Here is a 13,520-nt window from a genome sequence, read left to right on the forward strand (position 1 = left end):
ATTTTAGATTTTATTTTCAAAATTCTCATTCAAGGGTTAGAAATACGGTCAAATTAACGAAAACTTTTTTGTAGAAGATTTAATTTTCTATAAAAGAAGTTTCTTATAATTTTTTTGTATCTTCAATAATTTAGCCACATTTAGCTCTTTAAACTTTTGAAAGCAACAGATAAGTTCTATAACTTAATTTTTAACTTCCCGCTAAGAAAATTGAAAATTTTTTTTTTAATTTTAAATTAAATTTTGATGAAAGGAAGGGAGATAGAGCAAAATTAACGGATACCTTTTTTATAGGAAATAAAATTCTCTACACTGAAAAAAAAAAGTACTACTTTTGAGAAAATTTTCTTGTCACAAGAATATATATTGTTGATAATTTTCAAGAATATATTTTCTTGTCTCAAGAATTGATTGAATTAATCGAATTATTTTTTGCTTAATTCAAATGAACCTATTCGTTTGTTAATCTATCATAATTAATGCCAATATTTATTATCATGATAGATATTGATGTTCTTTTGTCAAAAAAACAAATTTTATTTTAAACCATTCTTGAGCCAAAAAATTTCTTTCTGGACAAAAATTTTTTTTTTTTTCAGTGTTTAAAAAAGGTTAGATATGATTTGTTTGTATTTTCAATATTTGACCCAGAATTTTTTATTAAAACTTGAATATTTAAAAATTTGACAAACTAGTTTTTCGTTCATTAATAACAATTTTTCAAAATATTATACACTGTAAATCCAAGTGTTTTAACAAAACACATATAAATTGTTTTGTTCCTATCTTGAAGCATTGTAGTCACTTTTAAAACACTTGGATTTTCAGTGCAATAAAAATACATTAAAATTATGGTTGAAAAGATCATCTATATTATTAAGAGAATAAGCAAAATTTTATGGTCAGTATACTTATATGATAAAATGGGTTTTTATGGTTAAATTTGGTATCGTTGAAAAAGTCTTAACCTGGAGTTGTGCCTTTTCATGGTTTCAGATCATTCTCACCAATAGTCAATTTATGATGATAAGTATTTAGGCTGCATTCGAAAATGCTCTATCTCTAGATACATAATTAAAAAATGACCTTGTATCTCGTGAAGTACTGACATTTTTGAAGATATAAGCTCATCCCGATGTTACACTCATCAAGACCTTTCATTTAAGTATGCACATCAAGTTTTCATATATTTATGTGTATTATATATATATATATATATATATATATATATATATATATAGCTGCATATATATATATATATATATATATATATATATATATGTGATATATATACATGAAAAATATATCAAAATGTATGTGGGTACTCAAATGAAAGCTCTTGATGAGTGTAACATCGGGATGAGCTTATATCTTTAAAAACGTCAATAGTTAAAAAAGTATAGTGCAGTTTAACATAATTAAAAAATTACCTTGTTTCTCGTAAACTATTGATATTTTTGAAGATATAAGCTCATCCCGATGTTACACTCATCAAGACCTTTCATTTAAGTATGCACATCAAGTTTTCATATATTTTATATATTTATATATATTATATATATATATATATATATATATATATATATATATATATATATATATATATATATATAATATATATATGAAAAATATATGAAAATGCATGTGGGTATTCAAATGAAAGCTCTTGATGAGCGTAACATCGGGATGAGCTTATATCTTCAAAAACGTCAATAGTTAAGAAAGTACAGTGCAATTTATCAAAAGTCATTTTCTAATAAAGCAAAATTATATTTGTTTATAGTTCACAAGTCATGGCAGTCACATAGTAACTGCAAGGTTGCTAGTAACAATTATAATTATTAATTAAACTGATGAATAGATCTCGACAGAGAACAAAAAACAAAACGTAAAAAGCAAAAATCATAATAAATGAATTATTAAAAATAATAAAACGAAAACGATGATAATTCATTGGTGGAATAAAATGAATGTAATGCTCGTGCAATGGCAATTAAAAATTTCTTGTGAGCGGGAATTATGGATGATAGCAATAATTGGTCGTTAGCTTTTAAAAAATTTTAATTACGCGACTACCAATGCCGGACGAACTAACTTTCGGTACGTGTCTGTTTTTAAAATTCAATTTAACTAAAAACTAAATAACTAGATAACCGCAAACTCTCCCTCTACTTGTCCTCTTCACTTGAGTTTTTTCATTTTATTAATTACATACAATTACAATCACCATTAATAGACGGTTTAATTGGTTGATTACCTTTTACCTTTGTTCGTCGCTTCATTTGGTTTACATTGCATTAACAGCCAATTACTGTTTGAAATATTATTAATTAATTAATTTTTTCTTCATTGACATCATAATTATTATTCCTATTATTTGCAAAATTATTATTAATAAACAAAAAACTAGTTTATTTATCAAATTTTTAAATGTCAATTTTCAATTCAAAATTCTGAGTCGAATTTACAAAGAGGGGAAATTACAAAAAAATCACGTCCAATCTTTTTTATAGAGAATTTTATTTTTTACAAAAAAGGTTCTTATTAATTTTGCTCTATCTCGCTTTCTTTCGTCACGCTTTGAATTTAAAATTAAAAAAAAAAATTAAGTTATAGAACTTATCTATTGGTTTCAAAAGTTTAAAGTGCTAGATGTGGCTAAAATATTGAAGATAAAAAAAAGTTATAAGAAAATTTTTTTATAGAAAATTAAATCTACAATACGATGAAACCTATTGTAAATTTACAGAATAAATTGATAAGTAAAATGAAAATAGAAAATGAAATTTTAGTACTTTTAAAAATCAACCAGTTTTTAGGTAGATTTCGTAGAAATCTATCTGTTGCATTGGTCCTTGGGTCGGAATTCACACGGAATTTTGTCATTTTATCTCTTATGTAGTCGAATAAAGCTCAAAATTAGCATTGGTTCAAAAGTTTATATATATATATATATATATATATATATACAGGGTGTCCTAAGTAACGGACGCCATTGTAGCATCTGATAAACAAAATAATTCTGAGACGAAAAGTCCTTAGCCATTTTTTAATCAGACGCATAGATAATTAATTATTAATTAAAATAACGTCCTTTTATGCGTTAGAGAAAGAGCGCTAGTGTCAAGTCAAGTGCGTTCCAACGAAGACGCTTGCACGTGTGAATGTGTAAGTAAATATGTGTGACTACGTTAGCTATAATAGAAACTAGTTAGTCATACAGTTAGTTGTGTCTTTGTTTGGCACATACTTTACTGGACACTGGCGCTCTCTCTAACAAATAAAGAGACGTTATTTTTAATTAATAATTAATTATCTATGCGGTTAATTGAAAAATGGCTAAGGACTTTTCGTCTTAGAATTATTTTTTTCATCAGATGCTACAATGGCGTCCGTGACTTTTGGGACACCCTGTATATATATATATATATGTAATATAACCCGGCTTGTGGACACGATAGCGTCGACAATTCTTAACGGATTTAGATGAAACTCGGTACACATATTCTTTGGGTAATTACCTTGAACGAGTTCAAAGATAAGCAAAATCGATCAATGAGTTTAGAAATGGCGGCCATTTAAAATTTTCAAAATAGTGAAAATCACGTTTTTGGCCACTCCATTGATGTATAACTTTTGATTGAACAGAGATAGCTAATTTTTAAAAACTCATGTGATAGCTCATGAAATTACCTTTAATTTGACGTATATAACATTAACATTTTGACCATTTTTAGTTATTTTATCAAAGTTAAGTGTGCAACTGAACCATTTTCAGGCAATGTGTAGTACAACCGACTTATGAATGTTATTTTATCGAGAATTCTTAACAAATCCTAACGAAATTTAGTATATTTAGATTCCTTGGATAATTAGCTTGCATGAGCCCTAAAATGAGCGAAATTCGTCAATAAGTTTAGAAATGGTAGCTCCTCAAAATTATCAAAATAGTGAAAATCATCTTTTCGGTGACTTCATTGATGTATAACTTTCGATTGAAAAGAGATTGCTAATTTTTGATAAATTTATGTGAAAGCTCATGAAATCGCCTTCAACTTGACGTTTATAATATTGACATTTTGACCATTTTTAGTTATTTTTTCAAATTTAAGAGTGCAATTGAACCATTTTTAGGCAATGAGTAGTACAACCGACTTATGTACGTCATTCTATCAAGAATTTCATTCAGTGAAATCTACCTTCCATTTCGGGTGTGGCCGAATGGCGTTTTTTGTTGTTGTGAATGCGCTAACTTATTATTTTACTGATTGTAAATTAATGCTCTCTGAGAAGTTTATAAATTCACGAAATAGACAAATAACTTTACCAAAAATCAATAAAACTTTAAGTACCAAAAATGCGTTTTTTGTGGCAATAAAATATTTCAATCTACTTCCCAATAATCTAAAAGCTCTTGAATGTAAAGAGAAGTTGTTAAGCAAGAATTTTGGGAAGTAGATTAGATCTATTGAATTATAAATTAAGATATTATATTACATTGCAAAATATTGTATAATTAGTTGTAAGAAAACTTATACACGGAGAAAAAAATATGGAAATCAGTCCTATAATTTTAATGAAATGTTTTCCTATACCATTTTAGGAGCGATTACTTAAATTATGGGAATTGTACTCATAATTTTTGGGAAATGTTACTATAATTATAGGAATGGTTCTTATAATTATAGGAACGATACCTATAGTTATAACTGTAATATATGGGAATGGTTCCCATAATATATAGGAATAGTTTCTATAATATTATAGGAACCATTCCTATGATATTATAGGAACCATTTCTATAATATTATGGGAACCATTCCTATAATATTATAGTGATGATGCCTAATAATATTGAGATATTTATCATTACAACTCAAGTTATTTGTGACTTCGATGACTACTTTGAACCATTTGAAATTATTAGTAATTTCAATAATTTTACTTGCTTCCCAATAACATTATTTGAAATATGTAAAATAAGTAATATTGTTCATATAAATAATAAAAATTACATACTCAAAAGGTGAATTTAATAAATTTTCAACGTATGTATTGTAAATAAATAATGTTTTAAAAATAAAATGAAATTGTAAAAATAAACAATGAATTTCCATATCTACTTTGCTCCTCTAATTGTATAGTAAGAAAATATCCCTTTCATTAGAGAAACTTTAGAATTGCTACAATATTTTTCAATATTATCTAACACAATAATAACTGAGTTGGAGTAAACAATTTAATATTAAGTACACACGTGAATAAAAATTATGAAAATGAAATTTTTTCACTCTAGTGAAAGATCAATTTTTATTTACAAAAAAAAAATTATTAGCAAAAAAATATATAATAATTACTTTATATTTTTGATGTAATTGCTTCATTATTATGAACATAAACATTTTTCTATTATTATATGCGTCATTCCCATAATATTATAGGAACCATTCCCATAATTTTTGGAAAGGTTCCTATAAATTTCTCTCCGTGTACTTTATACATTGCATTAACTAATGATTTTTTAACTTGATGTATATATAATTAAATATTATTGTATTTCTCTGGTGTTTATGTTGCACAGGTGTCATGCACCTCTATAGAATGAACACCAGAAGTAAAATAAATAAATAAATAAAAGTCCTTGTCAATTTTAACTATCTCTAACCCTTGGGCGACAATTTTGAAAATAAAGTCTAAAATTTTGACTATCTTGTATAAAATTTTTTAAGTTTATTCTTATGACTATTCAAAATATTTATTATTATAACAGCTACATATGAAAAAAAAAATTAAACATCTTAATTTTTATTTTTTTTTTCAATTCCGCGGTTTTTTGCGATCTTATATTTTCAAGACAAAATATTTATGTAGGTATTCATTTCCCAGCAAACTTAATAACGAAAATTCTACTCAACATTATTATCATTATTATTTCCATTCAAAAACAATATATCAAATAGCTTATTCATCAAATAGCTTGATATCCATTAAAATTCATTACATTCCAAATAATTAATATAATATCGATTATTCGTTTTAATCAACTAAAATTCTATAAATTTATGCCCTAATTCCAACAAGCATTTCGAATTTATCAACCTCTCAATATTAATATTCCCACTACATGTATGTAATTATTATAATAAGTACTTTTAATTATCATAAATATTTATCGTAATTAAATTAAAAAAAAAATTTAATAAAATAACAAAAATTCCTAACAAAAAATTTACTAATTTTCAAGCAATTTTCCACAAAAATAAATTTTTTTTTTAAATATTAAAACACCTAAAAAAGTCTAATATAATTTAATTACCTTGTTTAAATAATTCTCGAAATTAAAACCGTCATATGATAATAATAGAGGCAGCGTGAATTAACCATACACTTGTTGACACGTGGGACAGAAAAAAATCGTCCAAGTGGTCAAAAGTCATTTTCCATAAATTTAAAAAATTCACTCATAATTTAACAAAATTAAAATCATTATTTATTTATCAAAAAAATATAAAAAAAAAAATTTTTTCACAGCCACGCACATTTTTAAAATAAAAAAAAATTCACTTAAATTGTTTGTAAAAAAAAAAAATTTTAATTTTCCCGCAAAATTTTAGAGGTAAAATTTTATAAAAATAAAGTTTTCTAAAAAATTGTAACAAACGTGAAGAAGGAATGAAATTTTAGATGAAGCTGCTGAGAGAGAACCGCGAGACCGGAGAATCGTGCGAGAACTGGATCCAAAATTTGACGGTGGTGAAAGAGTGGTGGCAGCTCCAGTCGGTTGACGGGTAGTGCCATTGCGCCTGAGTCCGAGTCTGAGAGCGAGAGTGAGAGAGAGACCCGGTAAAACGCGGGATATATCATATTATATTATACGGCGAGCGAGAAAACAAGAGGAGAGAGAGGAGACGAGAATGGATCGAGGAAGATGGATAAATTTCCATGCTATAGACATATATATGTATATATGTATATATTAGGAGATAAACCAACGCGTGTTTCGATAAATACGCATGCGTGTCCAGGGGGTGTTGGCTTTTCCATTTTCCATTTCCTTGTTCGCTCCTCACTTGCTTTTTGATAACGTACTTGCTTGTTTATTTATGTTTATATTTATTTGCAATATACTACGGCGAATATTGTTATTGTTATTTACATTAGGCGATATTTGATAGGGGATCCTCGCCTCTTTTGTTGGCCCCGGAAACCCGAGGAGCTATCGCCGTAACCAGCGACGTTATTATATTATTGTATTATTATATTGAGATAATTACATCCTCGAGCTCTTAATTATCTAGTTACTCTATTATTCCCAGTTACGAGGAGTTTATTCTGTCAGAAATGTTATCTTTTGTTTTTTCTGATTTTTTTGTAGTCATTTTTATGGGAAAAATAAAGTTTACTTGAGCTGAGAAAAATTTTCGATAAACATTCATGAGACAATTTAAATAAGATAGCCACACATTTATAATTTGCCATATGTATGGCAAATTTATAATATATGGTCATATATTCACAATTTACCTTTAATATATGTGACAAATTTTTCATATATGGCTAAATACTCATAAGTTGCCATATATATGGCGTCCAATTGGCCATATATATAGCATACAATTGGCCATATCCTGTCAGAAATGTTATCATATATTATTTTCTGATTTATATTATCATATATTTTACTCATTTATGTGGGAAAAATAAAGTTTATTTGAGCTGACAAAAATTTTCGATATTTATAAAAATATTTTAATTAGTAGCTATATATACATAATTCGAACAAAAACAGTTTCACTGTAAAAAATCGCGCCAAGGCCACGTTCATAAGACTATTAAGAAAAAAAATTTGTTTTTTCTTTACAAAAATATATAAAATAAAAAATTAAAAATCCAAGTACCGATATGATTGTTTATGATTTTCGGAAATTAAAAAATTTTGTTACAAATTTAAAAATTAAAAAAAATTTGGAACGTATTTAGTGTGCGCGGTTGCAAAATATTTTACTTTTAATGAAATTCGTAAAGTCTATTTACTAGGACTTAAAAAATTGAAATACACAATGACGCACACCAAGTACGTTCCAAAATTTTTTTCTTAATTTTTAAATTTATAACACAATTTTTTAATTTCCGAAAACCATAAACAATCATATCGGTTACTTGGATTTTTAATTTTTTATTTTATATATTTTTGTAAAGAAAAACAAATTTTTTCTTAATAGTCTTATGAACGTGGACTTGGCGCGATTTTTTACAGTGAAACTGTTTTTGTTCGGATTTTAGTATTTTTGTAATTATAATAAAATTTACAATTGGTACCAACTTAAATCTCGCGTTGGTTGCATTTTTTATAGCAAACTATCCCCTTGAAACTACAGTTTATGTAAAAATAATTCCAGCGCACCCTGGCGGGTATAGATGCAAGCTGTGAAATATCTTTTTTTAACTGTAGTTTCCCATCTAATGAAGGATTACTATGCATTCTCAAATTATTTAGTCTGTGGCAGATCTCTTAGCCCATCGAAAAAAGTCAGGATCGAAATTTTTGCGTTGCTATAGTTTGTGCTGATTAAATTTAATAATTTCAATTAGATTAATTGTTATAAGTGAATATAATTAATTAATAACAGTCAAATAAAGCATGAATTACTGTTATAATATACAATTTAAGAAAAAAAGTACGGTAGAATTAAATAAAATTTTGCAACCTCAAAATACCGTTCTGCTTACAGTAAACATAGTCGGTAGTCTGGCGCTCCGTTTACAGCAGATTTGAACGGAACTTGGCGCCAGATTCTACCGAATCTGTGGATTTGCCATATATATGGCAAATTTTTAATGTGATTATACATGATCAGTTCTTATGTAAGGCAAACTTTTACATTATATAGCCATATGGCCATATATTTATAATTTGCTTTATACATGGCATTATATGGTAAATTTTAAAATTGGTCGTATATTGTTAGTTTTTGTGTATGGTCAACTTTTGCACGACTCATGATGCGAAGCATCAGAGAGTGCTTTACGATCGAAAAATTTTTTTCGCCTCATTTTGGCGGCTATTTTTATTATTATAGCCTTGTTAGTTCACGGAATCAAAATATTTTGCATACTATTGTCGAGATAATTTAATGGAGATTATTTTCATACTTTTTAAAAATTGATTTACTGCAATAGAATTGGAAAAAAACACCAAAATAGGTCAAAAAATTTTCCTGTCCATCATGTGTGAAACCCGGAAACACTGTAACTTGTGAAAAAATCCATTATTTGAGTTAAATTTTTTTTTAAAAAATTCTAATCGACGATTGTAGGTCACTGAATGCGAATGATTAATTAATTCAGTGTCGTTTAATTGCAATTAATAAAAAACGAAAACTACAAGACTGTATATCTATATATATATCCATGTAAAATTAACATGGATGGTGATATATCTATTCGCTCTGAGTGAAGCCATGGTAGGGGAAATGAAATCGACTGAAGCGTTCGCAGTGGTTACTTTCGGAGTTACGGGAGGCTATTATTCCTAAAATTGTAAGTAAGTACACGTGGAAGTATTTATTTTGTTTTAATTTTAATAAATTAAAAAAAAATGAGACGCCAGAGTTGTTGTGTCTTAAAAAATACCAGCAGAAATATTTACTGCAATCTTTTTTATTTTTTATCATTATACGTACTTGTTGTTGATTCGTTTAACTAAAAAACAAAACTGCAATTATTACACTGATAAAAGGATTTATTAACTATTAATAATTTAATTTATTTGAAGACAATTATTTAGTTTATTAAACTTTAATAAATATTTTTTAACATTCAATAAATATTTATTTGGTAGGAAAGTACATTTATTAATAGTTAATAACTATTTATTAATAGTTAACGAATATTTATTAACAGTTAATAAATATTTTGTTGAGTGAATTTGTTTTGCTTGTAATATCATATGATATGAAGATTTCTTATAAACAAAAATCATTTTTATAAATTATTTGTATTAATTATATTACATTATAATAACGTTTATTGTAAAATACCGAATTCTATCATAGCTCATAATTATCTTTTGTATTTATAAATATTAAAAAGGTTAATTTATTTAGTGAATTGAATTATTATCATGTATTCCAGCTATAGGATTATAAAAAGTGTCAAAAGAAAATGCTATTTTTGCTTTTGATTTTAAATAAATATTTGCTAACAGTTAAAAAATATTCATTAACAAACAAATCCTTCTATCGGTGTATAAAATTGTCACATATTTTTTATAACTTTTTTTTTTACAATTATTTATAAAATTTATTTATTTTTATGTTTCTTGCTATTGACATACGTATAAAAACATACTCTGATGGCCATATATTCATAATTTGCCTTATATATGGCATTATATGGCAAAATTTTTAAGTGTTTATGTGTTGTTTGTTCTTATGTATAGTTGATTTTTTATTTATAGCCATATACTCATAACTTGCCATATATATGGCTATATAAGAATAATTTTAATGCATAGAAAATTTTTCATATTATCACATATGATCAATTTTTATGTATGACCCATGTATGGCCATATGTTTATAATTCACCATATTTATGGCTTTATATGGCAAATTATAAAGTCAATAATTATTGTGGCTATAGATTGCAAATTTCTATATATGGCTACTTATGACGAATTTCAATACATGGTCAATTTTTTATAGGATCATATACAGCCATATTTTCATAATTATAATTTTTCATATATATAGCCTTATATGGCAAATTTTCAACATAATAATATAACGCAATTTTTATGTATTTTTTGATTTAAAATTATTACATAAAATTAAAAAAAAATTTTAGTCTACAATTAGACAAAACTTTTTTTATGAGGTTTTAAAATTGATTTATTAGTGAAATAAAAAATTGATTTAACTGGTACCGTTGACATAAATTTATTTAACAGAAGTTTATTTGTTTCATTATTTACAACTTTGTGTGTTTTTCCACCGAATAATTTAATTTAGCTATAAAAATATTAGAGTTTATTTTCGTATGGAGATTTCCAGTCGTTTTGTGGTTTCCGATAGTTACGATAAATTTCCAGTCTTTCGTATTTGCCAGATCACCCAAGTGTGAGCATATGTAAGCATATGTGTGTATATGTTAGTGTTTGTAAACTTTGTTCCCATGTCCCATTTCAGTCAGGTTGAGCTTTTGTGTGTGTCTAATGCTCCGCATCTGCTTTGCTTGAAGCTCATAAACACACGTTGAAAACTTTTCGCGCTTCATAAATAAATTTATACATTTTATTTTCTTATTAAATATTTTTTATTTTACTCAAAAAAACTTCACTGTGTAAACTTCACTGTAAGCTTAAGCTCGTGTTCATACTTTCTTATTTGAGTTAAATTTTAAAGATAAAGTCAATTGATTGTTGAAATAATATTTTTAACTTCCCGCCCAGAAAATTGAAAATTTTCAAAAGTTAGGAACACGGAAAAAACGAGATTTAACTGGTTTCCATGTTGGACGGAACCTAGTTCCATCTATAGTGAAAAAAATTTACAAATGGTTACTACTTCTATGTAGATTGTAGTAGGTACAGTTTTCGTTTATTTCAATTCAATCCGAGATGGGGCTCAGAGCCATCTGAGATTTATTTGTCTTAGATGGTTGTCAGTACAACGCGCATGCTCGTCAGTCCCATATTACATAGAAGTGGCGTCCATTTGGAATTTAACTAGAATCTATCTGCAGATAGTACCTATTTTTACTATTTTATCATTTTCAAGTGCATTTTGCAATCATATATATAAATAATATGAATGAATAATAAGTATATTATAATGAATAATACAGATTATAATTATATTCCAAATCAAAAAACTAATCCTTAATAAGTTTAAAAAAAAAATAAATTAAAAAAAAAAAATTTTAATTTTAAATTAAAAAATTAAAATTAAAAAAAAAAATTAGAAAAACGGTTGACCCTGAAGGCCATCCCTGCAACTTCCCGCTAATTCCATACTTAGGCGCTTAAAATTGCACCAATGACGTTTTTGAGCTCTTCGAACTCAAAAATACAATTTATGGGTTATTTTAAGCTCTCCGAGCTCAAAGAGATTGCTTTCCTATGCTTTAAAGCTCTTCGAGCTCAAAAGTCTGATAGAGATTTGATAAGACACTATTTCTTGAATTTTTAAACCGCAATAACTTTTGAATGAATAAACCGATTTTTACGCGGTTAGAAGCATTCGACGCAGTTTTTCAAGCCTCACAAAGAATCTCAAATTTTGAATTGATCGCGCTAGGAATTTTGGAGTTATTCCGAAAAAACACTTTTTTCGGTTTTCTTTCGTTCCCGATATCTCTCGAACGAATCAACCGATTTTGACCGGACTGGTGGCGATCGACGTGGTTTTTTGAGGTTAAGGGCTGATTAGTTTTTGGAATTGAACCTTTAAGCCGTTTAAAATTTATTCCAAAAAAACCACATTTGAAAAAAATTTTTTTTTCAGTTTCTTGAAGATTTCTCAAAATCTATTGATCTGAATCGGTCCAAATAGTTTTCAAAATCTAAGTTCGGTCAAGCCCTTTCGAATGGCACCAACCGCGATGAAATCGGTCAAGTCGTTCAAAAGTTATAAGCGGTTCATATACTTTCACACACACACACACACACACACACACACACACTCACACACACACACTCACACACACACACACACACACACACACACACACACATACAGACACCGTGACAACTTCGCGGGGATAGTCAGGGAAGCTTCCTGTGACCTTCAAACGTCGAGATCTGATGAAAACTCGATTTTTGCAAAACGGGGTGAATCGGAATGAGCTTATATCGTTAAAAACATTATTAGTTAACAAAATACATTATAATTCGTTAATTATTAACATTTTCGTAAATATAAGTCCATTATGATATTATACTCATCGAGACCTTTCATTTAAGTACCCACATGAATTTTTTCATCTAACTTATATATATGATATTTATAAAATATATGAAAAGTGCATGTGAGTAGTCAAGGTCAACAACAATTTATAAGTAAAAAATCTATTAAATAAACAGTTTCCTGTGGACTGAATTGGGAATCTAAACCATTCTGGTATCCACCGGAAGACACACAAAAAATTTCATTAGAATCGGTCCAGCCGTTTAGGAGGAGTTCAGTGACAAACACACGCACAGAAGAAATATATATATATTAGGGTGTGCCAAAATGTAATTCCCGTGGAGAACCTTTTAAAATTGGAATTTTGAGTTCCGCTTTTAACAGGGGCTGCGTTTGGGCTTTTCCTGAGATATTTTGGAGTGAAACGATGTATTTGATTTTCATAGAATTTTTTAACAGAAGCTTAGTTTGGGCACTTCCGGCCAAATTTTGAATTTTTACCGGAAATGAAACTTTTACCCCGTTTTTCGAAAATCGAGTTTTCATCAGATCTCGACGTTTTGAGGTCCTAGGAAGCTTCCCTGACTACTCCCGCGAGGTTGTCACTATGCC

The 13,520-nt window shown here is 27.6% G+C and overlaps 1 protein-coding gene and 1 long non-coding RNA gene across 2 annotated transcripts in view; both read right to left on the minus strand.

The window, feature by feature from the left end:
* Positions 1–13,520, minus strand: part of LOC123270364 — an 87,507-nt gene that overhangs the window by 37,375 nt on the left and 36,612 nt on the right. The window contains exon 1 of the transcript XR_006510580.1: positions 6,317–6,486. The gene's annotated coding sequence lies outside the window, so the exon portion shown is untranslated. Of the gene's footprint in view, positions 1–6,316 lie in introns of the transcript that reaches the window.
* LOC123270365 lies at positions 9,442–9,723 on the minus strand. The gene is made up of 2 exons (XR_006510581.1): positions 9,684–9,723; positions 9,442–9,532 (listed from the first exon to the last, which is right to left on the minus strand). It is a non-coding gene; the product is annotated as an uncharacterized LOC123270365 (long non-coding RNA).

This window comes from Cotesia glomerata, linkage group LG8 (genome assembly GCF_020080835.1).
Source record: "Cotesia glomerata isolate CgM1 linkage group LG8, MPM_Cglom_v2.3, whole genome shotgun sequence".
Lineage (NCBI taxonomy): Eukaryota > Metazoa > Arthropoda > Insecta > Hymenoptera > Braconidae > Cotesia > Cotesia glomerata.